The following is a 26,220-nucleotide window of genomic DNA, read 5'->3' on the forward strand; positions in this document are numbered from 1 at the left end:
GGCCGCCCGGGATGGGGCTGCACAGGCGCGGGGGGAGGGGAGGGGAGGGGGGGAGGGGGCGCGGGAAGCCCTGGAGCCGCGCGGCGCCCTGCGACGGACTCTCCTAGGGAAGGTGGGTCGCTCCGGGGGCGCCCGCTCCCCGCTCTGGGCCTCGAGCGCCGCCGTCTACTTGGGGGCGGCGGATGCGCCACAGGACGGCGCGCAGGCCGGGACCCCCCCGCCCCCCCGCCCCCCCTGCCCGCCCCGGCCCCGGCCCCGGCCCCGGCCCCTTGCACCCCGACCTCCCCCCGCCGGCGGGCGCGCGGACACCCGGACACGGGCCGCGGCAGCCGGAGCCTCCGCGAGCGGCCGCCTTGATGCCCGCGTGGACGAGCGGCGGCGGCCAAGGTGCGTCTCGCTACCTGCGGCTCCGCGCGCGAACCCGGGCCGCGCCGCCTCCCGCCTCCCGCCTCCCGCCTCCCTGCGCGCCGGCGTCTGCGGTCCGCGGGGCGGGAGGGGAGGGGCGCGGGGGGCATCTCGCCGCCCACCCGGCTGCGGGGCTGCGAGGGGCCGGGGCGCGCGGCAGGCGGGCACGACCCGGGCCCCTCCCCGCCCCTCCCCTCCCTCCCTCCCCTCTCCTCCCCTCCCCTCCCTCCCCGCCCCTCCCCTCTCCTCCCCTCCCCGCCCCTCCCCTCTCCTCCCCTCCCCGCCCCTCCCCTCCCTCCCCTCCCCTCCCCTCCCCTCCCTCCCTCCCCTCCCCTCCCTCCCTCCCCGCCCCTCCCCTCCCCTCCCTCCCTCCCCTCCCCTCCCCTCCCTCCCCGCGGAAAGGCGCGCGGTCCCCTTTAAGCGTCCGCCCCGCAGGGGAGTCGGCGGCGGGGCGGGGCGGGGCGGGGCGGGGCGGGGCGGGCGGGGGGCGGCGCCGCTGGGCCAATCGCCGCCCGCCCGAGGAGCTAAATAACGTGCGGCCGGAGCCGGCGGCGCAGGCTGGAGCTCCCGGCCCCGAGCCCGCGCCCGCGCCCGCGCGGATGAGACGCCCGCACGGCGGCTGCGAGCGCTGCTGGGGGGCCGGCGGCCGGCGGGGCCCACGGGGGCCGGGGCTGCGCGCGGGGGCCAGGAGCCGGGCGACGATGTGACCCCCGGGACCCGCGGGCTGCGAGTGGGCCCCGAGGTAGGGACCGGCGGGCGCCGCGGGCCGCGCGGAAAGTTGGCCGGGGGGGCCCCAAGTCGCGGGAGGACGCGGGAGGGCGCGGGAGCCGCCTGGTCGCCGCCGCGGCCGGGACCGCACCCGGAGGGCCCCACCCGGAGGCCGCGGAGCGGGGGCACCCGGAGCCCTCCCTCCCCTCCCCTCCCCTCCCCTCCCCGGGCGCGGGCGCGGGTGGGCGGGCGGACGGGCGGACGCGGGGGTCCGGGACAGCGGTGCCTCCCTGGAGCCGGCGGGGACCCGCGCGCCCCCCGCGCCCCCGCGCCCCCCGCGCCCCCCGCGCCCCGGGGCTCCATCCGCGCCACCACCTGCGCCCCCCGGGCTGCCCCGCGCGGATCTGGGGGTCCCCGCCCCCCCTGCCCCGGGGCTCCGGCCCGGCCGCCCCCTGCGCCCCCCGGGCTGCCCCGCGCCGGCCCGCGCCCGTCGGAGAACTTGCGCTCCTCCCGCGGCTGCGCCCGCTGCCCCGCCCCGCGCCTCCCGGAGCACCTTGCGGGGCGCGCAGGCCTGGGAACCGACGGGGCGTCCCGACCGGGGGGGGGCGGGGGGGCTTCGGGGACGCCCAGGCGGGAGGAGCGGACGGGCGGGCTGTGCCCGGGCGACCGAGCCGAGGGCTGGGGGCGGCGGGCGGGCGGGGACGCAGGCCTGGGGGGCGCGGCGGCCGGAGGATGCTCGCGGGGCGCGGGGGCCGAGGAGGAGGATGCCCGCGGGGCGCAGGGGGGGGCCGGGCCCGGGGCAGCGACGGGGACGGAGGCCTGGGGGGCGGGCCGGGGACCGAGGATGCCGGAGGATGCCGGCGGGGCGCGGGGCGCGGGGCGCGGGGTGCGAGGCGGAGGGCGCCGGCGCTCGGGGCTAGGGAAGGCCGAGGGCGCCCTCTGCCGGCCGAGCTCCCCGAGCAGCCGCTGGGGCCGGGGGGCGGGGGGGGGGCGGGCTGGCTCTCCGCGACCCTGCGGGCGCCGGGCGACACCTGTTGAGGATGCTGCTGGCTCCCGACCCGGACGCGCGTGGCTCGTGGCCCCTGTCGGGCGCCCGGCGCGGGGGTCACGAGGGCCGAGGGTGGGCGGCGGGTTAGGGCCGCCAGGGCTCGTTTCGCCGTCCTCCAGGTCCCTGACCCTTACTGCCCCATGTCAGGGGTAGCCAGGGGGCATTTTTTGGACGAGAATGCAGGAATGTTCGTGGCCAGAAGCAAAGAAAATCCTATTTCTGGATGTTTATTAATGCCCCCAGTGCAACTATGTTTTAAAGCAAACCGGTGTCTAATTGGGAATATTGTTGCTTCTGAACTGCATAAAAACGTGGTAGGCTATTAAGTAAGATCTTCACACCCGCTCTGCTTCTTGGAAAATGCTCCTTCTCTATTTTTACTCAGAGATTTATGAGTCTATGTGTTTATTATAAGGTTAAAAGCCATTTTGGTTCTATCTATACCTTTTTTTTTTTTTTTTTTTTTTTTTTTTTACAGTTTTACTTACTGGGGTATGCTTACAGACTTCATCTGACCATGGGAACCCTCCATGGTTACCTCCTGCAAAACACTATCACTTTCAAGTTGAAGTTTCTGAGATAAGGGCTTGCAGTGCTCCCTGTTGTTACCCGTAGCAGATCTCATCACACGTTGCACCCAGAGACTGCAAAGTTTTGGCCCAGGGACCTGCGCCCCTTTAAGACACTCATTAACTCCTGTTCCCTGTTTCTACAAACACCTTATGATTTTTCTCTCGTGAAGTTCACCTCTGGGTTAGCAGCAGAGGTGAGAGCAAGGAAAGAGACACTTGTTGAAACGTAACCGTGACTTTTCCTGGAATTTAAAACATGTTGGTCACCATGACTGGAATTCCAGGGCCATAAGGTCGTTGTCTTTTTTTCTTTGACGTTATTTTGCAAAATGTGATTTAAAAAAAAAAAAAAAAAGTTGGTAAATACAGACTGGTAATGAGTATTTTGATAGGAGAATTGTTATGTAGGTAGTGCTATTTTAAGTTATTACAGAACGTTTTCTATTTATAAATGATATAAGCAGAAAGAAATTATTTCCAGATAAACAAGACTTACGTACATGTTTTGAAGCACTAGAACATTGCATCCACACTTAGACATCACATTTTTTTTAAAAGCAAAATAACAGCGTGATTTTCCACATGCCTTTGGAGCCATTCATAGCCCATTCAGAACTGAATTAGTAACTGGAAATCATGTTTATTTTAAGGTGATATGTAAGTTATTTAAGGTATAAAGTAGGTCAACATTTTAAGCATCCACGGACTAAAGCATTAAGGAAATCTCTTTTAGGATGTCTATTCAATAAGTGTAACTTTTACTTTCGAATGAGAGGAACCAAGAAAATGATCCTTTGCCTAAAAAGCAAATGATTCATTTATACTAAGTGAATGAATTGTCTGAAGCTCCTAATGGCCAGAGTGGTGGGGTGGGGAGGTGCTGGGATATTGCTGGTTCATTGTGATTTACCAGGAGGGGGGGGGGGGGGGGAAATCCTGTAAATGCAAATTTCTAAAATCCTGGCTTCAAGTCTTTTGGTTTCCTGTTAATAGGGGCACCATTAGAATGTAAGCTATTCCCTTCTTCCTGGAATCTTACTTTTCAGTAGTCAAAAATGCAGATGATTGATAATCCCATTTCTTTCAAACATAAATAGCTCTGGCTTGTGGCTCAGCACACACAGCGAGCTGGGCACGCCCACCCGATATAGCAGAAAGCTCTGTTAACATTTTTTTTTTTTTTTTTTTTACGTTTGTCTTTAAAATGTTCTGTAACTATCCCCCTGCCCCCAGCCCTCCCTTCACACGGCACCCAGAGCTTCATGCTCTATATCCAGGTAGAGTCACAGCCAGCAGCTTTGGGTCTCAGTCACGCGCTTACTCCTCTACCAAGCTTCAGGAATATTGGAGATGTACACAGTGGAAAGGTCATATGCACGCAGTTCATTAGCAGTTTAAGATCTAGGAAGTTAGTCCCAGAGTAGAGAGAACAATTTTCGACTTTGTGAATGAAAGCAGAGAGCATGGAAATTGTATGATTGCTAAACTCTGAGTATCTTTTAGAATGAAAGGCTCTCCCATTTCGATGCCTATAATACCAAATTTATTTTAATGGTTGAAACATCCTTTTCAACTGCCATCTCCCAGTATGGAAGATGGCAGTTTGCGTGAGGGGGCCAGCTCAGCCAAATGCAAGTGAATATGTCCCTTTAATAGGGTAATTGCTAACTTTTCTCAACTTGTTTTCAAACGATTGTTATGGAGCACTCAGTTTCCACTAATTGCAAAATTGCTGCTTAATTGAAGGACTCTCAGCCGTCGAGAGCAGCCATTCAGCCGCTGGCAGGCTCTGTAATCTCAAGCTGTGAATTGCATTTTAAAGAGGAATGGAGAAGAGAATTCAGGGGGAATTCTAGGTTTTACTGCTGGCTGCTCAGTGGAGGAAGAAGGCATTTGAACAAGAATCACATTAAGTTGCGTTGTGATAAATTGTCTTTACTAGGATGAATAACATACCCAGATGGGCTTCAAAAGTGAGTGAGCAAACTTATTGGTTACCCTTCTGCATCCATTTACTCCGTTTAGTATGGAGTAATGTTAAGCAAGAAATGATGTTGGCAAATGAAATCCGTATGTCATTTGTACGTGGGGCTTAACCCTAGGAAACAGAGGAAAATTTTGGTATTTTTAAGCCTAGGCATATGGATCCTCAAAGCCCTCTTCGAGGCATTGAAGGCATAGAATTGTTCAGTCCTAAATAATTTTATACTTAAATGCATCTCTGGCTTTCTAGAACACTTTTACAAAAGCCTTAGGAGAGGCATAGACCCAATTATTAAATGTATGGAGTCGTTCTTGATGACAGACATGAAACAATGAAGCTCACCGATATTTTGATTTCTGAAAAACTTTGGGGGTGGGGGTAAGGGAGTGGGAAAACGGTGTGTTCCCCAAGCGCGACAGGAAGCTATTCTTGGCTCGGTAGGAAAACATGCGGTAAGAAGTATGGAAGCTTTTTCCTTTAGATGCAAGTGCTCCTGTTCAAGTTCAAACCCTGGGGCGCTTAGGCTCTTGGTTCACCAAATCGGACCAGATTTGCTAGACGCTAAGAAGTGGTTGATGTCTCGTTGGTACATTGTCTGAAGTTTGAGGATGGGTTCCATTAAATGAATTTGGGGGGCCGGGTGCGGGACCCAGGAGAGTGACTAGGGGCTGGGGGTGGGGGGGAAGCAGAGTCAGTTTACAGGCTTCAGGGACAGCCATAATCTAGCAAAAGTTCATTTCCAGAGAGCCCAGAGAGTAACAAATGCTATGCAGTTTTCCCCCAAAGGTTCACTTGAAAGAACTTTTCATTGGTTGTCATGGTAGTAATGTCCTGATTTTGAAAGCTCACAGAACCTAGTAGCTCTTAAATGTGCTTTCATCTTGATTCCTTTGGTCTGACTGAAGCTTTATGACCACCTTCTGTGTTTCTGACGTGCCTCTGCATATTTAGAGGGAAGAGGGCGGGCAAAGGGAGAGTCCTTAATTCTAAGACAATATAACCAAGGACATGTAAAATCGTGATTAAAAAAAAAAAATCATTCAACTTCAAACCGGCTTATTAAAATGAAACTGGAAGACAGTCTGTCATTTAATTTCAACTAGTGTATATAAAATTAAGATTTATACTACGGAAATTAAAAAAAAAAAAAAGATAAAGCGGCATTTTCAAGAAATTGAAGCAACGCGTCAAAAGTTGAAGTAATAGTGCCACCTAGAGAACAAAATCACCAGCTTTACCACGCCAAATGGCTTAATTTGCCATATGAGCCATTTCTTTTCAGGCTACAGTTGCTTGTAAGTCTCCCCAGCTACTAGGATTGGCTCGACACCCTCTTCAGATTTGGCGGGGGTAGAGGGGCGCAGGGGGGAGAGATTTATTATGCATTTGGGATTGTCCATGAGATATTAAAACTGGCAGATCCACAGCTCAGTGGGTACAGCAAGTCATTTTAGCATTTTAATTTAGTAGCCAAATGTAGAACAGCCTGCCAGGAATAAAGGCTGGCTTTCAATATTTTTTTTGACATTTATTATTTTTAATAATATGTATCGAAGCATCGAGTACAAAGGTTCTGATTTTATTCACTTGCTACAGGCAATTCATTGCACTCTCCGAGATACAGTAACACCAAATAAATTGAGTAGAGAGACCTTAAGAATGTCTTTGATCTAAGATCCATTTTTGACTTTAATGACTTGAGAAGAATTAAGAATAAAATAAAGGATCAGATATGTAACAAGACTCTAAACACCAAGAAAGTAAAGGGGGGAAAAGAGACAAGGAGAAGGGAATTTATAAGAGCTGCCTCAGCCTTGGACCAGATAAAGATAGAATCTGAGCCAGCACCAAAGAATAGTAGTGGAGCCAGGAACCGATAATTATAAATTAGCTTAAAATTCTTTGATGACAAAAATCTGTTTAGTTCACTTTCGCGTGCTCCCACAATAGCCTCCAAAGCCACGCGGTAGCAGAGGGGGCCCTTTGACAAACGCTGTTGAAAGAACAAATAGGTGGATTAATAGTTGCTTCAGATTCTGACGAGCTGTGTAGACAATGAAGAAACCTCATAATTGCAGGAAAATGTTTACTTGTTTTGCTGGTAGAGAAGCAGAAGTTGGAAGTAGTAGTAAGTGTAGTGCTGCTTTTTTTGGGGGGGGGGTACCTATTGTTGATGTCCTTTACTTGGCTTAGTTCTGAAATTTCTTATGCATAATTTTCTTCTTTCATAAAATCAATCATGTTTGGAACATAGGGAATGTTAGAGTTGGTTTAGGCAGTAGCAACTGGAAACTTACTGGTGGGTTTTCGTCTAAATGTTTTCAAAGTTTTGGATGTCAGTGACTGTGTTCCAGGGAGTGGAAACCCGTGCACATGTGCGTGTGTATATTTTTTTTTAACAGTATATGTTAAGTAAGTGCTAATTTCTTGAAGTAAGCAGATAATCAAAGTCCTATATTTTCTATATTTTGCGTCATGCAAAGGAACGATCAGGTGCAGAAAACTTTTTCAGGGGGAAAAAAGTACTAAAAAAAGAGGAGGGAGAAAAAGGAAACTCATTGAATAGGATTTTGGGGAGCCTCTGGGGGGCTCAGGGTGGAGCGGCTGCCTTTGGCTCAGGTCATGACCCCGGGGTGTTGGGATCAGTCCCGTGTGGGGCTCCCTGCATGGAGCCTGCTTCTCCCTCTGCCTGTGTCTCTGCCTCTCTCTTTCTCTGTGTCTGTCATGAATAAATAAATAAAATCTTTAAAAAAATACAACTTTTACCACACGAGATTGTGTCCAATCAGTCTTGGTCTTGGAGCTGCTGGCATCAGCATTTGCTGCATTTTCCGATGCTCTTTCTGCCTTCCTCTGTTTTTGAAAACTGAGACTCTGCCCAAATTGAAACAAGTTTCTCTTATCTGTTCACGTGTTTGTTTATTTCTTGAATTACGGGGAGTGTTTTTCAACACAGATAAATTTCTTTTACATCCTACGGGATCTGGAGGTCAAGGAATTTGCTTCACGCTGCTGGAAGGGATGCTGGGCAGAGGCCCAGGCCACATTCCTCGACCAAACGTCAAAGGTGCGGGCTCCCACGCCCCCCTGGGAAAGCGCATCCGCAGTAACATGTTGGCTGATGACGTCTCTAAGGGCACAGACGCTCCGCTTACCGCATGGAGACATGGAGCCAGAAGACACTGTTGAATCATAGACTGCATCGTTTACATTTACTTGGATGTAAAATAGTATGATTCGGTTAAAATCCATCGTATGACCATAGGCTAGAATAGGGAGTTGGGCATAGGCTTGGGGGGACGACTGTAGAAAGGCAACCTAGGTGTGCTGACGTACCCGCAGGTGCGTGTGACCGGCGGGGTGGCCCCCGGCAGGAGCACAGCCGCTCCCACGTGGGTCTGCACCCCTGCAAGCGGAGCGCTCACCTGGGGAAGCCAGGGACTCTCCTCCGCTCTTGGATAGACTCTGCGTGGAATATCATCTTCGAGGGACGCAAGCTGCTTTCCCATACTGAGAGCCCGGGGACACGGAGGCACCGGGCCTCTGAAGTCATTGCATGTGAGGAACGGTGGAGGGGACTTGGAATGCGTGGCCGGGAGAGAAAAACTTAGGCTGGAAGGGCCGGCGGGGTTCGGTGTCTCGGCAACCCCATCACATGATCCTGGCCACCTGCAGTGCTGGCTCAGGAAGAGCTCTGAGGCCCCAAGAGAAGGCCCCAAGAGAAGGGATGTTCCTACGGCCCATGGCCCATGCCCGCCGGGGCCTTGGCGGCAGGTTTGGGGACATCCTTATTTACAGGAGGGTCTTCACGTGGAGAGGAGGGAGTGGGTTGGTTTCCTGTCACCCCAGAGAGCAGCTCCGGGACTGTGAGATAATGTGGGTGCCCTCCAGTGTCTGCAGGTGTGCTCGGTGCCATTTAATTCGGCAGATGCTGAAAGCTTGCTTAGTGCATACAAAGCGCTTCATCAGGCAGATTTAAACAAAAAAAGAGGCTTTTTAAGGATAGGGGTCAGTTCCAGGTATAGATGCTTAAGCAGGTTGAAAACCTTGTGGAGAGGGTGCATGCCAGTGTGGAGGTTGGGGTGCGGTATACGGGGCCAGGAGTACCCAAGTTTTCATATGCACGGACCATATCGGAAAGTGAACTCCCCGTTTTCACTTAACGTACAGTCCCGATGATGACAATTACCCGTCTTTGCTTTTTCAGTCCTCTACCTTTGCAGCTTCGCAGAGTATCAGAAAGGCTTCTCATATTTTTACAAAATGCTGCACTTTTTCCCTACTTTCGTATGGATTCCCAAAAGTAGTTCTTTTTTCCTCTAGATCAGACTAAACAGAATGTTTCTAAAAAGAGCTGATCAGATTCAGATGCCCAAATTGCTTAACAAATTAACTTTTGACATTTGGATTTTCTAGAGAGTTCAACAGCGGGGCTAAAAAAAACCCTTGAACATTCACCTCCTCCTTCTGGGAACCAAGAGCTCTTCAAATAGGACGGTTTTCCAGAGTTTCTCTTTTTAAATATAATTGGTCAAAGAAGTGGACCCCTTCCTCAACCCTGGGGAAACCGGGTTTCAACATAAAATTTCTTTTTTATGACTTATTTTGCTCTTGTGTAAACTAGTTGGAGATTAACCAACATGGATATTGTCATTAAAATGCAAGTTTAGACAATGGGGGTGCACGGCCCACTCCCATACTCATGAATATTTATTCTTTATGACCCATCTCTCAGACTCCTTTCAAGTATCCTATAGTCAGCATATCGGTTTATTATTTATGTCCCTTTTAGGACCTCACACATTTTGTAGTTATGTTGCTGTGTGTATGTTTTCTCCTGTTCCAAAGCGTTCCTTTTTAAAAAGTGGGAGTATTCACTTGACAGGATGAGCACTGGGTGTTATTCTATATGTTGGCAAGTTGAACACCAATAAAAAATAAATTTATAAAAAAAAAGAAAGTAGGAGTATTATCCACAGCGATGGCTATTTGACTCCTGAATTCGCCAGGCATTCGCCGAGCACCCAGTGGGTGCCAGACACTGGGCTAGAAGGGGTTTCTCTTCCCTGAACAGATCCATCCGCCGTTAGGTGCTAGAGAAATCCATTGATTTTCCCCTATAAAGCTTGCGTTACCTCTTCATATACTCACTTCAAGAGAGGCCTGGTCCTTAGACAGAAAAAAATCTGAGCAAATTCTCTGACTTCCTCTCCATGCTGTATTTTTAGCTCTGGGCTGTAACATTTTAAAATGACTTCCTCCTCTTTTAAGAGTTGATCTTTTTTATCACTTGACTTTCAGGTGTCATTTTGTATGCAGGTAGAGACAAAAGTGCTTGTTAGTCGTGGTCTTCTCATTTTGCTACTTGAGGGTATTCCGCGAGGAAATCTTTGTGCCAGTTGCTGGTAGAAGCCACAGTAGGACTTCTGCACCAAAGATGCTGCTTCATTTCCACTGACTTTGTGATGGATTTTTTCCCTTACGTACAAGGACATGTTTGGGCCTCTTAGTATTCAGGAATATGTCTTTCATTTGACAGTGTTTATAAATGCTGTATGTATATAAATTTAAATTGTGAGAATGCTTCCATTTACTGGAAGCTGGTTTCATGGTTCTGCTGAATAAGGGAAAGATGGAAAACTCAGCGTAGTGAGTACTATCTTGCCTTTAAAGATTAGTCGGTAACAGGTTTAAATTTAGTAATGTGTCTCTTTAGCGTTTACTGAAAACCACTTTTCAATCCATGGGATCTCCTTTCATGGTGAAGTCAGGAGGTGTTTTTGCTCAAATATGCGGTAGAAGTACGAGTCCATATGTGGTGTTCATGGATCATGTAAATACGCCGATATAACTAAGAGCAGTTTGGCACCATCGGCTCAGAAAGGATTGTTTAACTTCTTGATATATAACAAGGAAGCCGCTTTTCATGTAGTTCTGTGAATTTCAGAAAAATCAGGAAGTGGATCGAGAGGGGGGTGATAGGTCCCACTTTCCTTCTCATATGCCAAGCTCACAGCCACGTGCCCAGCCCTCTCGTTCGCTCCTGAGCAGGGCGGCGAGAGTAAGCAGTGAATAAACGGTGCCAGAGAACACCCCATGCTTCGTGTTTTGAGACGGACTCAGACAGAGAGAGACACATGTCCACTACCCTCAAAATCAGGGCTATAAATATTAATAAGTAAATTGTAGAACTGGCTTTCTTCCCCCTTGCAAAACCACGTATAGGAATCGGCATCTGTAAGACAACAGTGAGCAGAGCTGTTCCAATTGAACTGCAGGTGAGAACATCAGTGTCCTGCCCCTTTGACCTCAATTTTGTCCCTTGCAAGAGACCCCTTGACACTCTGCTCTGCAAAACCCAGATGGGAAATGAGTTTTCCAGGTAAAAGTCAACACGTAGAAATCCCAAAGTCCTAAATCTTCCTTCTTTTTTTCATGAAAAGGACTGTCCTCCTGCCCATTCCTTAGCCATTCATTCTCTTGCATTGAGAGTTGTATTCATCTGCTTGTTCGGAGCATTCCTGAATCAAGGAGATACTTGTACATGACATTTTCCCCATTGCATAGTTTTTAGAAATAATCATAGATGTATAATGGCTGAGAAGCAATGAGGGATGACCTTAAGGATTTTATTGATCATTAAAATTGGTCATTAACAAAATTCATTTTAAAATGCTTTTCCTAAAATATCAGTGTGTTTTTCTAGTTCTCACGTTCCTGACAATGACTTTCTTAAAAGTTGGAAGCCTTTATCATCCTAGAGCCTCTGATTGTTCTTTAGAGTCAGTCGCATGTAAAAATCTAGGGGAACTCGCACCATCGCTATTGCAAGCACCACCAGAGGATGTGAAAACTTGCCCTAATGCAGTAAGCATCGGTACTGGGACCAAAATTCAGCTGGTTTGTCATCGTTAACGTTCCTACATGGTTTTCTTGGCTTATGTCATATGTAGACAAGACTGTACACAGTAATAATCGTATCCAAAATCTTGTTTCATATTTTAAAAACACATTCCCATGTCTCATTTCCTTTGATCCTACAAATAACCCTTTGAAAATGATTGAGCAGACATTATTCCCATATAACAGATGGGGAAACTGAAGCTCAGAGTAGTGAAATAATTTGATCCAAGAGCTGGGATTACAACTCAGTGACTGCTCCTGACCTAGTCCTCTTCCATCATGTCTGTCCACCACCATAACCCATGGTATTCAGGTAAGAAACCATATTTCACCCTTGGCACATCAGCGTGAGTGTCTGGCACAGGTGTAGGTCAATCGCGTCGCCTTGGCCTAGTGTCCATGTTGTAGAGCAGAGATTGGCGACCTTCTGTGTGCCAAGGAGGAAAATGATGATGGGAAGATTTTAAAAGATTGTTTTAAAGAGTTTTTAAATTTAGTTTCCTTTTTTATTTTTTAAGAAGAAAACTCTTGAGAGAAACAGAATAAGTGATTTTTTAAAAAATATTTTATTTATTTATTCATATGAGAGAGAGAGGCAGAGACACAGGCAGAGGGAGCAGGCTCCACGCAGGGAGCCTAATTTGGGACTCGATCCCGGGTCTCCAGGATCGCGCCCTGGGCCAAGGATGGTGCTCAACCACTGAGCCACCCGGGCTGCCCTAAATGATTTTTTTGAGCTTGAGCTTCTTCATTAAAATTTTACTTAAAGCCGAGGATCCGGGTAAGTGAACCATTGGAGAACATACCAGAGCGGGATCCTCACACCTGATGATCATCAGAATTACTTTTGAAATTGTAAAAAAAAAAAACACCTAATACAGAGATATCAGGTACTAGTCCTTGAGATCCGTCGGTTTGGGACAGAGCCTGGACATATGGTTAGAAACTTCCACATGCAGGAAAGCTTAAGAATTGCTGAACGAAAAGCCAAATAAATTGAATATCCTGTCTTTAGAGAGACTTATCATTTACTTCATTGCTCAAATACGTGGATTAGCGCATGGTTAGAAGGGATTTGTGGCCTTGTAAATAATCAGGAGTTCAGAGGCTTTGAGGTGGGAGGTCTGCTGAAGACCGTCTCTGACTCCAGAGATGTTTCCCCTGAGACTTCGTTGAGAGCAGACGCGCTGGGACACTCTTCCCCAGCTCAGTGATCAAGTTGGAGTCCAGGCCCACCACTTCCTACAGGTGTGACCGCGTGCCTGTCGCGTACACTGTGCCTCAGCCTCTCCGCGGGGTGGTGGTAAGGATTCAGTGCGTTAATACGCGTAAAGTGCTCGCGATGGTGCTTGGCGTAGGGAGGGCTTCATGAGTCCTTCAGTCACTGTTGTTGCTGTTGGCACTTTCCAGGCCGACGTAGCACCATTTGTGACTGATTATCAAGACAATTAAAAACTTTATTAACCCGCCTCCTGCCTACATTTGCTTCACTTGGTACCAAAGTTGACGAGACCAAGACTCTTTTGCTGTACTCTTTGGAGTCTAGTTTGTTTACTAACGACTTTCTTCCCCCGCCCATCCATCTAAATCCTGCTCATTCCTGAAGACCCAGCTGGAGTGATGGAGCTGGATTCCAGGTCTGCCCCTCACTAGAGCTGCGATCTTGGGCAAGTCCATGCCTTGAGTAATGTTGAGGGAAATACTACCCCCCCCCACCTCCCATCCTGTGCTTCTACAAGGGCACTTGCCCTTGTCAATGTGTAAAATGCACACAAGAGAAGGGTCGGATCAGAGAAGCATGCTGGGTCCGCTCTCATCCCCGTTACTTGCTCCTTTCTGTGAGAAGTGGTGAATAATCTGTCGGGGGGCCCTTCCTGAATCTCCTCTCCTGGAGTGTATACACTATGTACATCAAAGCAATGGACCTTCTGTGCTGAAATCGAGCCCACCGCTCTCCTGCTCTGTGGGACCACCACATCCAAATGTGTAGGTTCTTGCCGGTCCAGCCATTATACAGTAAGCAGTAAGTGCAGGGCAGGCTTCTTCGGGCCCTGCCAAGACCTGTGCCCACCGTGTCTCCCAACCCAGCTTTGCTAACATGAGGCTGACTCTGCATTTTTTATTCCCTCTTGGCAAATTGCTTCTGTTCTGTTCTCAATTCAGAATCCTGAAGCGAGGAGGTATGCTTACCCTATACACGTACTAATAAGTAAGAAGTTGAATAAACAGTAATTTTTTTTCAAAGTTGAATGAGTTAGGGTCCTTCTCCCCAAACAGCTGGGTTACCAGTTAGCTTTTGTCTCCCCATGTATTTCAGTCTTTCTACGTATTTATTTTAATTCCAGTTAGTTAACATAACGGTGTTACCTACAGTTACAGGCGTAATACAGTGGTTCAGCAACATTGTCCATTTTAGTCTTAATTCTACAATTAAAATTGTAAGCCTTTGAAAGCAAAACCTATGTGTCTTGTGTTGTCTTAGTTCCCATAGCACGTAGCTGACAGGTGGGCATATACATAGTAGGTGGTGCCAGAGGTACTTGCTAAATAAATCAGCATTTCCTTCACGTGTGGGAAAGACCAGCGTTGTCATGTTCAGCTAGGCAAGCCCGTGAATGGAAGTGCCCACAAACGAGTCTTGATTTCCAGCTTCCATGTCCCAGGAGCTCGCCAACATTGAACTCTCCATGGGCACTTCTTTATGGCTTCTAGGTGCTAAGAGGTTAAACACATCAGATAAAGTCGTCTTCTGCTCTACAGAATATGATTTATACTGAACATAAACCTAAGTCAACAGCCTCCTTCTCTGTCACCCCTCCTCCCTCTCCCTCCCTCTTTTGGAGCTGCCCTTCGACACGTGTCCACGACAGTGTGTTCCCCGGTCAACTGTATTTGTTGGTTTGTTCTGTGTCCAACCAGTTCCCCATCCCTTCTCTCTAACAGCGAAGTCCCCAGAGGCAGGGACCCTGCCTCACTCATCGGGGCGTCCCTGGCATGTTAGGAGAAGGCTAAGTCACAGTCCTCCTAAGCCGTAAGTTTGACGCCTTGACCCCAATGAAAGGCTTTCGAGGATAACCTAGCCACAGAAGGATGGATGATGACCTTTGTGTCCCTGAAAGGAGAAGAGGCGGAAATGGAGCTTTAAAAATACTTGTGGGATTTTTTTTCCTCATGGAATAATGGTGGTCTGCCGCTGAGCTTCTTCACGAGAGAGGATGGCAGAAACACAGCTGGTTATGACCTTCCACTTGAGCAATACGACCGGAGCTCTGCTGGTGGGACACGAGTCTGAATCCCCGACCCCGATGTCCACCGTGGAGGTGTTACCTCATTGGCCCTGTGTTCCCATAAACATCTTTAAAGAACTGTTTTTTGATCTTGTGAACCTCTAATTGATAAACTGTGTGAAACTGACCATTTGGGGTGACACGGAAACACTTCCTTGAAAGCTACTGACAGCTGGGAAGTGTTCCCACCTCCGTAGGTCTCAGATTCTCTCGTTATTCTTAAAAGTCAGTGACAGTTTAAACTCAGGGCTTAGTCTCTTGAAGACTTTATTGAGTTTACCCAGTCAAGGAGCACCTGGCTGGCCCAGTGAGTAGAGTATTTGACACTTGATCTTGGGGTCGTGTGTTCAAGCTCTATGTTGGGCGCAGAGCTTACTTTAAAAAAAAAAAGTTTGTCAAATTGATTATTCCCACTTTACATAAAGCAGCCTTGAAATTGACCTCTCTTAAGCAACATACATCTGAACTCAGTAAGTTTTTAATAACCTTTGCTGAATAAATAAACGAATCATTAACTAACATGTATGTAATGTGTCCTTAATAAGAGATAGCTTATGGCTCTTAGGCAAGAAGAGAGTCCAACTTGAAACACTATAGGTTAGTAAACCTCCTAGGGAAATTTCTGTAAGGGAACACGGTCTGCTGTGAAACATGAAGCTGGAGGTGAGAACATTGCATTTGGCCCAAAGAGGCATTGGTACTTCTCAGAATGGCCTAGAGTCAAGATTCATTTCATTAAGAGGTGATCCGGGAATGCACGGCACCATGTAGACTACTTGAGACTCAGCTGGAACCAGGCACCTTGCACAGGGCCTTCTTTAACCAAAATAGAAAGGTGTTCTTTTCTTACTTTTTCTGAGCCTTCTGGTTTCTCCCCAGGTGTCTAGGGGCCAGTAGAGCCCTTAGAGTAGAGCACCTCCAGTGAACTTCCTGTGGTTATTTCCTGCCTCTAAGAATGTACCTCAGGAGGCTGTGGAATGCCAGCCTTGGATTTTCATAATTAATTTAACATTCTGGTGTGGCCTTGACCATCCATTTAATGGGAAATCTGCTTTCCAGATGACAATACATATGAAGATGAGAAGATGTGTTTTTTGGTTTTAGGGGAGTTTTTTTGATCTTTTTTTTTTCTTTCTTTTTTAAAGCATGGTTTTTCTTTTTCTTTTTTTTTTTAATCTTTTTTTTGATTTTTATTTATTTATGATAGTCACACACACACAGAGAGAGAGAGAGAGGCAGAGACACAGGCAGAGGGAGAAGCAGGCTCCATGCACCGGGAGCCCGACGTGGGATTCGATCCCGGGTCTCCAGGATCGCGCCCTGGGCCAAAGGCAGGCGCCAAACCGCTGTGCCACCCAGGGATCCCTAAAGCATGGTTTTTCATTCAGTCTCTAAATTTGGGGTAAAAGTTCCCTTAGGGAGTATTTTCAGAGTGTTTGAAGTTTGCATCTAATTTCGGAGGAAGATTGGAGGCCTACCTGTGTGTGACAGGCACCTGTTGCCGACACCTATACTGATCACAAGGGATAGGGCCAGCATCTTGGATCATTCATTTGACATCAATCTTGCATTTGTGTTTTAAAGTCCGTGTCCTTAAAGTTTGCTCCTGAATATGTCATATCTCTCTAATTTCCCTGTTAGGCTTATGGAATTTGCAGTATATTCATTTGTAGATGAACACACATGGAGTCATTTAACCACACGTCTTCCTCTTCACGTCTGTTTTTGTCAGCCCACTCTTGTTTTCTGTTTACATTTTGAGATTATTTTGGAGATTTCCTCTTCTCCACCACCGCCCCGACCATCTCAGTATCCGAGACTTTTGGTCTTGTGCTCCTCCTGTGTTTGGCTTTGGTCACCCCTCAGGCTGGTGGTATGTCTAACAACATTTGTTTGCACAGTTGCCCTTTACGGTTTACAAAGCCCTTTCCCATGTGTTGATGACCATTAGCATGAGGCTGTGAGTCAGGGAAGGTGAGATTTCTTATCCTCCCATCACAGAGCTGAGGCAGCAGGGTTCCTCCGATTGGCTCACCCATGAATTTGCCCAATTTGTTGGTTAAAAAATGGCCAATTATCAGCCAGTTCATAGGATCAACTTAATAACAAGTGGGAAAGGCATGCCCAGAACTCAGGTCTTCATTGCCCAGTTTCTTCTAGGAAATTTCCCAGAAATTGAGATGGCACCCAACAGACTTCTTGATTTTAGTCACTACTGGGATGTAGCAAGTTAACCTTGTTTCTAGGTCCTGAAATCAGGGGATCCATCCCAAATCACAGATGAAGCCTTGCTGGGCTTTAGAACCTTCACACCCCAGGGGATGCGCTTTTCAGGAATGATTTTGCGCTTCCCTGAAGATGTGTGATTGAATAATCAGTACTTTATAAGATAAATTAAAACTGATGGCGTACAGTGTAAACATCGAACTGTGACGCAGTATTGCCGCACTTCTCCCGTAAAGTTGCCAGCCAGTTCCCTGCAGCATACGAATAGGGGATCGTGGAAAAACATGGGGTTTAGAGCCCAGATAATATCTCCACATTTTGAAAAGCATACATTTCTGGTCACGTTCACATGACTCTACCAATCTCATTGAAAAGATTGATTCTTAGTCTTATTTTTCTCTACAGACCATGTGCTTTAATTAGGGGAAAAAAAAAATCCCTTTAGTTTGACTACCTAGAAAAGTGGCGGAATGGTTCTTTCTCATAGAATTTTTGATGGGGCCTCTTTAGAAGGGAAAGCCACTCCTCGTCCTGGGTGCGGCCTGGCTGACCTGGGGAGTTGCAGCGATGACTGATGGCCCACACAAGGCTTAGGGTGGCCCTCCAGAAGCTTAGCTGACACACCGCTGATAAAAACGCATTTTCTTTTGTTAATACCTGTGAGGGCTTTCACAACAGGCATTTCCAGTTCTATTCTCAGGCTCTTTGCAGCTGCCTCTCTAGAAGTCTGCTGTCATCCACAGGCTGACGGGGGGGTGGGGGGGGAGTAGAAGTGTGGCATTCTGGTTTTTGTGCCATGATGCGTCCAACCTGCCACACACGTTCAGGACGTCTTCTTCGGTGTATGTGTTGTGTCGACTCAGTGTGGCTGGGGGGTCTACTTGGCCTTTGCTGTTCAGCCCACGGGCCTCTGGGCACCCGTTTGGAGGCAGGGAACCCATGTAAGGTCTTCACAACCCTTGTTCCTTTGGCTCTTTGGGCTTGATTTCTCTTGTGGGCGCACTCGGAGGGTCCTCTGCTCCATCCGTGTTGGATTATCTGTTCCCCTGTCTTTGTGGTCATAACTAGTTGCATGAACTACTCCTTAATATATTTGAGGTTGTCCTGCCATACTTTTTGTTTCACTTCCGTCTCAGCCCCTCAGCTCTGTTCTTGAAGAATGGGAGCATGACGTGAGTCACAAGTGGGGTGGCCTAGGGAACCAGGCGTCTCGACTTGGAGGGGATTAGGTTGGGGTACTAAAAGGAAAGATTTTATGTTGTTGTTGTTGTTTCCTTAGGCACATTGGCACTTGGGTCTTGATTGAAATCATTCTTACTCAGGTGGAGTTGGGGCTATTTGCCAGTTATGGTTAGTGACCTAAAAAGCACGTGGTTCTGTTCCTGGCCCAATGAGATCTTCTCATGGGAAAATGTTCTGACATTTCAAACAAATTACTTCCGTGCATTGTGTTGACACTATGCCCTATTAAGTAGGCATGTAGGGCTGAGACCTTGACGATTCAATATGGGGAAGAGATAGTAAAACAGGAATACTCGGGTTAGAGTCAACTTTTGTGGAATTAGTGTGTCAATAAACTGCTTATCAGGAATGATCATAGAGGGCTTTGCTTAAGTAAATATGAAATTGATGCATAGGGTTTGAAGGTGTCTCTGCCAAGTAGACCTCCCTCAAAATATAAGATCCCATCCACATCTGACCCCATGTGGAAAGAAGCGTGCAAGCCAGCTCTGGTTCAAATTCCATTTCTACCGTGTGTCTTTAAGTAATTTATTGAACCTCTCTGAGCCTCAGTTTTCTTTTCTTCTTTTTTTTTTTAAGATTTTATTTATTCCTGAGAGACACAGGCAGAGGGAGAAGCAGGCTCCCTGTGGGGAGCCTGATGTGGGACTTGATCCTGGGACCCTGGGATCATGGCCTGAGCTGAAGGCAGACGCTCAACCACTGAGCCACCCAGGCATCCCGAGCATCAGCTTTCTTTGCTGTAAGCTGTGGATAACTGGGGTATCCACCTTGCAGCTCATAAATGTTAGCTGTTATCTTTAATCATTTTTAATACAGAGAGGTTTGATATTACCTATTTATCCAGCTGCCCACAACTTCTCCCCAAATCTACACACACCCCTCACCCGCCGCTACCACCAGTGCTGTTTGCTTACAGACACTATGTAGATAAAAAACACATCCCTCATCCTGTTGCTTAGATTAAATATGTTGGTGTTTGAGTTTGCATGTATTCTGTGGGAATCAATGTTTAGTGAAAAGGGAGGGAGACAAACAGATGTTCTCACAGTCCCGATGCTCATGAAACAGAATCGAGTGTTTCCATAAAGGTACAGTCTATTGGCTTAAGCGATGTGGATATTTTCTGACCAGCCATATGGATCTTTTGTCATCCGAGATGTTAATATTTTCCTTGTATTTTATAGTAGCTCTGGAACATGGCCAGTTTCTGGAACAGGGTCCACATGGCTCATTATGCACAGGGCCCAGAAACTGGCCGGCGTGAGCTGTTCACGTGAGCGGGGACACTGAGAAGAGCTGGGGATGCGGGAGGGCAGTGGGCAGGGGAACCAACTGCATGGTGTTTGCTCCTGCATAAGGCTGCAAAGAACGGGCACGTCCCTGTGCTCTTTTAAGTGATTAAAAGAAATTGTAGGGGGTCCTTGGGTGGCTCAGTGGTTTAGCGCCGCCCTCAGCCCAGGGCGTGATCCTGGAGACCTGGGATCGAGTCCCACGTCGGGCTCCCTGCATGGAGCCTGCTTCTCCCTCTGCCTGTGTCTCTGCCTCTCTCTCTCTCTCTCTCTCTCTCTCCCTCTCTCTCTCCCTCTCTCTCTCTCTGTCTCTCATGAATAAATAAATAAAATCTTTAAAAAAAAAATTGTAGAGTTAGATGCAAAAATAGCCTGAAGGACAAATGGATGTGTGCAGCAGAGGCACCAGTTTTCCCCACGTGCGCAGGAGGTTAATCCTAGTTAAGGCCTGGAACGTTGAGTTTCTGCAGAAAGGGCTGCACGTCCACACACGTCTTGGCAGCTGCCCACACGCATCCTCACGGCGTGACTGTGCATCCCAGAGGGAGGGCTGCGGCGTGCAGAGTTTAACACACTGATCCCTGAAAATGGTCTCGTGAAGGTGAGCAACAGGGAGCTACCGACGTCCCCTTGCGGGACGTCTTTCCCTTAGGATTGCCTGGTGGGGCTTTAAAGGGACTGCCCCTCTCATTCCAGGGGCACCCCATCGGTCCGGCTTCTTCCCCGACCTGTGTTTCACCCCTTGCTTTGTAGAAACCCGTGTTCTCCGATGCAGTTCAGAGGATAGGGTCTGGTCTAGAAGGAGGTCTCTTCACCAGGTGGGAGTCATGTGTCCCAGGCTCATTGGACCCCTTAGCAGCAGTGCCCCCGAAGGCTTCCCGTTTGGATTGCGATGGCTCTCGTGAGCGGGTAGTCTGTGATGGAGTGCGCTCAGTGACTGGCTAGCCGCGGGAGGGAAATCACTGGCTGTGGAGGATTTCAGGAGCTCCATCCGTGGAAACGCTGGGACCGCCAGGCCTTCACCAACAGCTCCGGGCCCACTAAGCCTGTGTTAGTGTGGGGACGTGTCTGCTGGGCGTGGGCTCACAGCTGCCAGAATTGCCGTAGCACCTGCTCGCAGGAACTCGGAGGGGGCCCGGCAACACCTTTCCAGCCACCTGTCGACTGCAAGTTTCCAATTCTGAGCAGAGAGACCGCAGTCGTCTCTCTTGCTTGTTTTTGGTCTTTGTCTGTAATTGTAATTGTTCTGGCTTGTTTGTTCTCCATGTCGGCCTTGTGGCAAACTTTTTTTAAAGGGGGATTCCTCTTATCCTCTGGCTTGAAAGGGTGTCTGTATGTTCTCCCTTGGGGACAAAGCATGCAGTCACACCCCCCCTCCTGCACTTTCGTGAAGTACAGAGCATGCTTATTCCTGGATCCCGGAGCTGGGAAGGCCGTGCTCTGCTGTGGGTTCACAGCACCACCTGGTAGTAGGTGCACCGTGTTTGTCATCTGGAGGGGGCAGTCCCTTAGCTATGCTCACATCTGTACTGTGTGCGGCTCGAGGTGGAAACCAGTAGTACTTAGGACTGCGCCTGGGAATGGGAAAGGGGGTTCCGAGTCCTTTCAGCCCCACCCTTTGCAGGTGATGTAACAGCAACACTATCAGAGTTCCCGAGTGACTCATCTGTATATGTACTGGTGACTCGGTGACTCGGGTGTTTGGGAACTAGCTGTCTTTGCAATCCTTTGGAAAAAAAAAAAAAAAAAAACCTAAACAGTGAAACAATCTCCAGTTCTGTTGATGAAACTACCCCCATCAGCTCCCAGATGATATCCCAGTGACTCAAACATTTTTAGGCTTTTCTTTAGAAAGCTGACTTCCCCTCCCCGCCTTTAACCTCCTCCAGTCTTTTTTTTTTTTTTTTTTAACCTCCTCCAGTCTTAAAGGAGATGATATCAGTTGTCAGAACCCGACTTAGAAATCGGGTTGCCTGCTGTGTACCCTACTGACATAAAGATGAATTGGGGCTGGTTAGGGGATTCAGATGCTTGATCTGTTTCAGGGTTTTGTTGTTGTTGCCACTGCTGCTGTTTTACGAATTTTATTTAGGAGTTAGGTGGTAGGAGTTAGCTAATCGGTTAGTTGTAAGAGAGGCTTAGAAACAAATCTTCATGTGGTGAGTGAGTCAGTTTTCCCTGCCTCTGTCTCTGTTTCACCACCAGAGACATCTGGCTGAAAAGAATATTCATGTGTGTGGAAATCTATCACCTGCTAATGCCGTCGGTGTCATTTCCAGTCTGATTCTGATCGAGGGAATGATGTTAGGCTTTGGAAGTGATCCGGGAGGCCAATTATGCTTGTACTTGCTTTGTAGCATGGAAATAGAAATTAGTGATTGAGTGGAAGTCCAGATTCAGGTCAGTAATACAATATAAATTCTCATTCAGTCCATCACGTTTGTAGGCATCCTGCACTGTATTGTGTAAACACAATAGTGGAAAAGACAACAGACCTAAAGGGAACACAGACTTATTTAGTATCATTACAAAAGGAAAAATATTTTCCTACATAATAAGTGTCCCAATAAAATGAGTTGAACCAATGAGGAAAGACGGCGGTAAGCGCAGAATGTACCAGATACTTAAGTTGAACTCAATTAACCCTTTCATTTCCTTATCTTAAGTAACTTTCCTTCTCTCTGTCATTTACAATCCAGCGTTTCCTCAACCTTAATAAGGATACAAATCACCTTGAAGTATATGTGAATCTTGTGGAAGTACAGATTGTTTTAGTGGATAGGGATGGAGGAAAGGAAGTTGAGGTTCTTCATATCTTAAAAGCTCCTAGGCGATGCTATTGCTTCTGGCCCATGGATCTCACTTTGAGAAGCAAGGTTTCATTTAATTTTTCCAGGTCCTTCCTTACAAACTGGGCCATTGAAACTTAAAGGAACCTTGATCATATGGAAAATCAAGATTTCTGTCTGCCATGTATGGGAATTTGATAATGCATTGTTTTTTGCAATTTAATAATTAGAACATTGTTCAAAGAGTGACAAATACCATATGATTTCATTAATATAGGGAATTTTAGAAACAAAAGAAATGAGCAAAGGGGAAAAAAGAGAGAGAGAGACAAATCAAGAAACAGACTCTTCATTACAGAGAACAAACTGATGGTTACCAGATGGAAGAGGTATGGGGGATGGGTTAAACAGGTGAAAGGGGTTAAGGTGTGCCCTTGTGATGAGCACCGGGTGATGTATGGAATTGTTGAATCACTATGTTTTACAGTTGAAATTAACAAAACGCTGTATGTTAATTAACTATAACTTAGGATAGACTTAAAAAGTCAAGAAAAATAGTAATAGAATACTGTTAAATCTGAACTTTAGAATTTCAGGTGAGATTTGTTTATAATAAAGATAACGGAATCCTAATTAAAAAGGTCAGGCTTTTTATTAATTGAGTGTTAACTGCCATTTTGTTCTTGTGATCTAAAAACCAGCAGTTTAAGAGGCACCTGGCTAGTTCAGCCAGGTAAGTCTAGCTCAGGTCATGATCTCAGGGTCGTGAGATCGAGCCCAGCATCGGGCTCCACGCTCAGCACGAGTCTGCTTGGCATTCTCTAGCTTCTCCCTTCCCCTTTGACCCTCCCCCTGCCCACGTGAGCCTGCACACTTGCTCTCTCAAAATAAATAAATAAATAAATAGAATACTTTTAATAGGAGTTAAAATATATTTTAAAAAGCAAAATTTTGGAAAAAAAAAAAAGCAAAATTTTGAATCCATCTATTCGTTTGATAGGCCAGTGACCTGTATGTGCTGGAAACTCTATTACAGAGACGTGCATTGATGGGTGGGATTGCTCTCTGAAGAGGAGGTGAAGGTCAGGGGCAGGGCTTAGATGAGCTGCCAGCTGTGGGTGGCTCTGGCTTTCAGGGGTTCTCCCTTGGTTACAGTAGAAGAGTAGGTTTCTTGGGGCAGTAGTGTTGGAGGAACTTAGGGACCTTTGGATGGTGACAGCTGTGCCTAGGATTGGAGTGGCAGGTTGGGTGACCTCTGACCGGACCTGGTCCTTGTGCCAGGCATTTCCTATCCCTTATTCCAAAACTTGTTCCGTCTCACTTTAAGACTTACCATTCTTACTTTGATTTCACCTCCCTAAATACTACACAAATATTACCAGCGCGAAGGGGAGAGAGTCATTTAGCCTGTGTGGGAACCTACTTTATACAAGGTACTGTACAAATTGTAATTCAAAGAGAAGACCCATCCCCATCCTACTGGAGACTATGGTCCTGCTTTACTCCTGGGTGACTTAGGTCTCTGGCCAGTAGAAAGATTTTTCCTTTTTTCAAGGATGGAGTGTGGAATAAAAGGTGTTAATAGAGGATCAGAGCTATATGCTTGCTATCAAAAGAGGTATGTAAATTTATCTATCAAATTAGTAACTCAAGGGGCTATACTTTTTTACATGATAATTATGTGTCTGTATTATTCTGGGTCTGTAAGAACCAGCAGTTTCTCTGGCACTCTGAGTAATACACTCTGTGTCTGCAAATGTCACAACTCCGTGGGGCATACTAGGGGATCAGAGCGTACTCTGGTATGAGGGACTGTGTTGTGTAGAAAGCATAATTGGTTGCACATGAACGTAAAATACATTATGGTTAAAAATTTCATTTTTAAAGGCACTTCCTCCATAGCTTTGGAACATCTGCATTACCAGATTTCATTTCCTAAAATATTTATTAGTTTCAATTGGTTGGTCATTGAGGCAAGTAGGTGAGCATCTATCATGATCATTAGGCCCCCACCGCCGTCTTATTTATGGATGCCAACTGCCAAGTATTTTCTTTGAGGAATATGAAGTTTTCTGTTTTTGAGTTGTTGTTGTCGTTTTTATTCTTCTCAGCCAAGCAGTATATACCTAATGGGAAAATAATGCAGAGGGATGAAAGAAACTGGTCTCTGTAGTTGAAGGCCTAGTTTTCCTTTGGAATCTCAGGTTCTGACCTTGTTCTATCAGGGGAACCACAGCGAGTGGATGAGTTGATTAAAAACTCTGGTCCTCTTTCCTCCTGTACAGAAGGGGGATAATTATAGTTACCTGCACCTCTGGGGTCCAATGAGTCTTAATTAGTTAATATTTGCAAAGTGTTTAGAGATCTTTGAATTAAAAGTGCTGAGCAGTGGAATCCAAGTTCAGTGTAATTATAATTGGAATGAGAGTTTCGATTCCCGTCTTCCCTCTGCCTCGCTCCATGGTGTTCTTTCAGCCAACCCAGACCTGGCCCGTGGGTACCACTCATCCCTGCACACTTCTCTCCAACCCCTTCTGCTTTTGCAACTCACTTCAGCCTAACAGTAGAGAAATAGAAGATAGAAATAAGTTAAAAGATATACCCAAGCCCAGAACCCCAATCTCACACTGAAGTAACTGTTCACTAATTCTTTCTTTCTTTCTTTCTTTCTTTCTTTCTTTCTTTCTTTCAAGCGCATGTGCACACAGGGCTGGGGAAGAGAGAGAGAGAATCTTAAGCAGGCTCCATGCCTAGCACAGAGCTGGACATAGGGCTCAACCTCACCACCCAGAGATCATGACCTGAGCCAAAATCAAGAGTTGACTGAGCCACTCAGGTGCCCCTCGCTATTTATTTTTAAAGTTTACTGAGAAGAAAACCAGCCAGTTAACTGGTCTGTCCCACTCTGTTACTCAAGGTCCCCCTACACCTGGTGATAAACTGGCTCTCTGGAAGCATTTTCCTGCTCAGAAACTCTCACTGGCTCTCCCATGCCTGTAAGGCAAGATCCAGACTCGTTAGCATCACCCTGAGAGCCTTCCAGAATCTGACAGTCACTCTCTGTTATTTCTCGCCATTCTCTTCCAAAGCTCTTCTCTGGGGAAATGTGCTCCATGACTCTAACCAAGCCTCCATCCATCCGTCAGCGTCCTTTCTGGACACGTCTAAATCATCCCCATCCTTTGCCTTCCTCTTCACAAAGCATTCTTCATTCTCTAACTGGAAGTAACCTCTTTCTCTTTATAGAATTTTTTCTTTTTACTTTTCCTGGATCGTGTCTACCTTTCTGTTTTAGTTACTTAAATATATGTCCTACTTCCCTCCTACACTGTAACATTTGGAATTAGATTCCTTGTACGATGATTGAACAAGCAAAGGCTAATCTATGCATGTAGTGAAACTGGATACAAATTAAAGATTTTACATTTTACATTGATCTGCAAGATTGCATTAAGGTGGTCTTTGAATAGGTTTGCGTCATATAAGTCAGGAATTAACTATTAATTGATGATTTCATCAACAGTACCATTATCCTTGGACATAGGGCTCAACCTCACCACCCAGAGATCATGACCTGAGCCAAAATCAAGAGTCGACTGAGCCACTCAGGTGCCCCTCGCTATTTATAGTACATTATCCTTGCTGCTTACCATTATCCTTGCTGCTTATAGGACTACGCTGAGCAGCCATATCTTTAAACTGCGTGCTTTGATAGCATGCTCATAGACAAAACTCTAAGGATGTGTTTTTTTCTTCTGTGTGCC

The 26,220-nt window shown here is 47.4% G+C and overlaps 1 protein-coding gene across 5 annotated transcripts in view; it reads left to right on the plus strand.

Moving 5' to 3' along the window:
• BDNF (brain derived neurotrophic factor) overlaps positions 1 to 26,220 on the plus strand; it is a 52,088-nt gene that overhangs the window by 19,386 nt on the left and 6,482 nt on the right. Inside the window, exon 1 of one of the 5 annotated variants that reach the window (XM_072725362.1) lies at positions 972 to 1,147. The exons of the other annotated variants lie outside the window; for them this stretch is intronic. The gene's annotated coding sequence lies outside the window, so the exon portion shown is untranslated. Of the gene's footprint in view, positions 1 to 971; positions 1,148 to 26,220 lie in introns of those variants that run through there. 5 annotated transcript variants of the gene reach the window in all.

This window comes from Vulpes vulpes, chromosome 11, assembly GCF_048418805.1.
Source record: "Vulpes vulpes isolate BD-2025 chromosome 11, VulVul3, whole genome shotgun sequence".
Lineage (NCBI taxonomy): Eukaryota > Metazoa > Chordata > Mammalia > Carnivora > Canidae > Vulpes > Vulpes vulpes.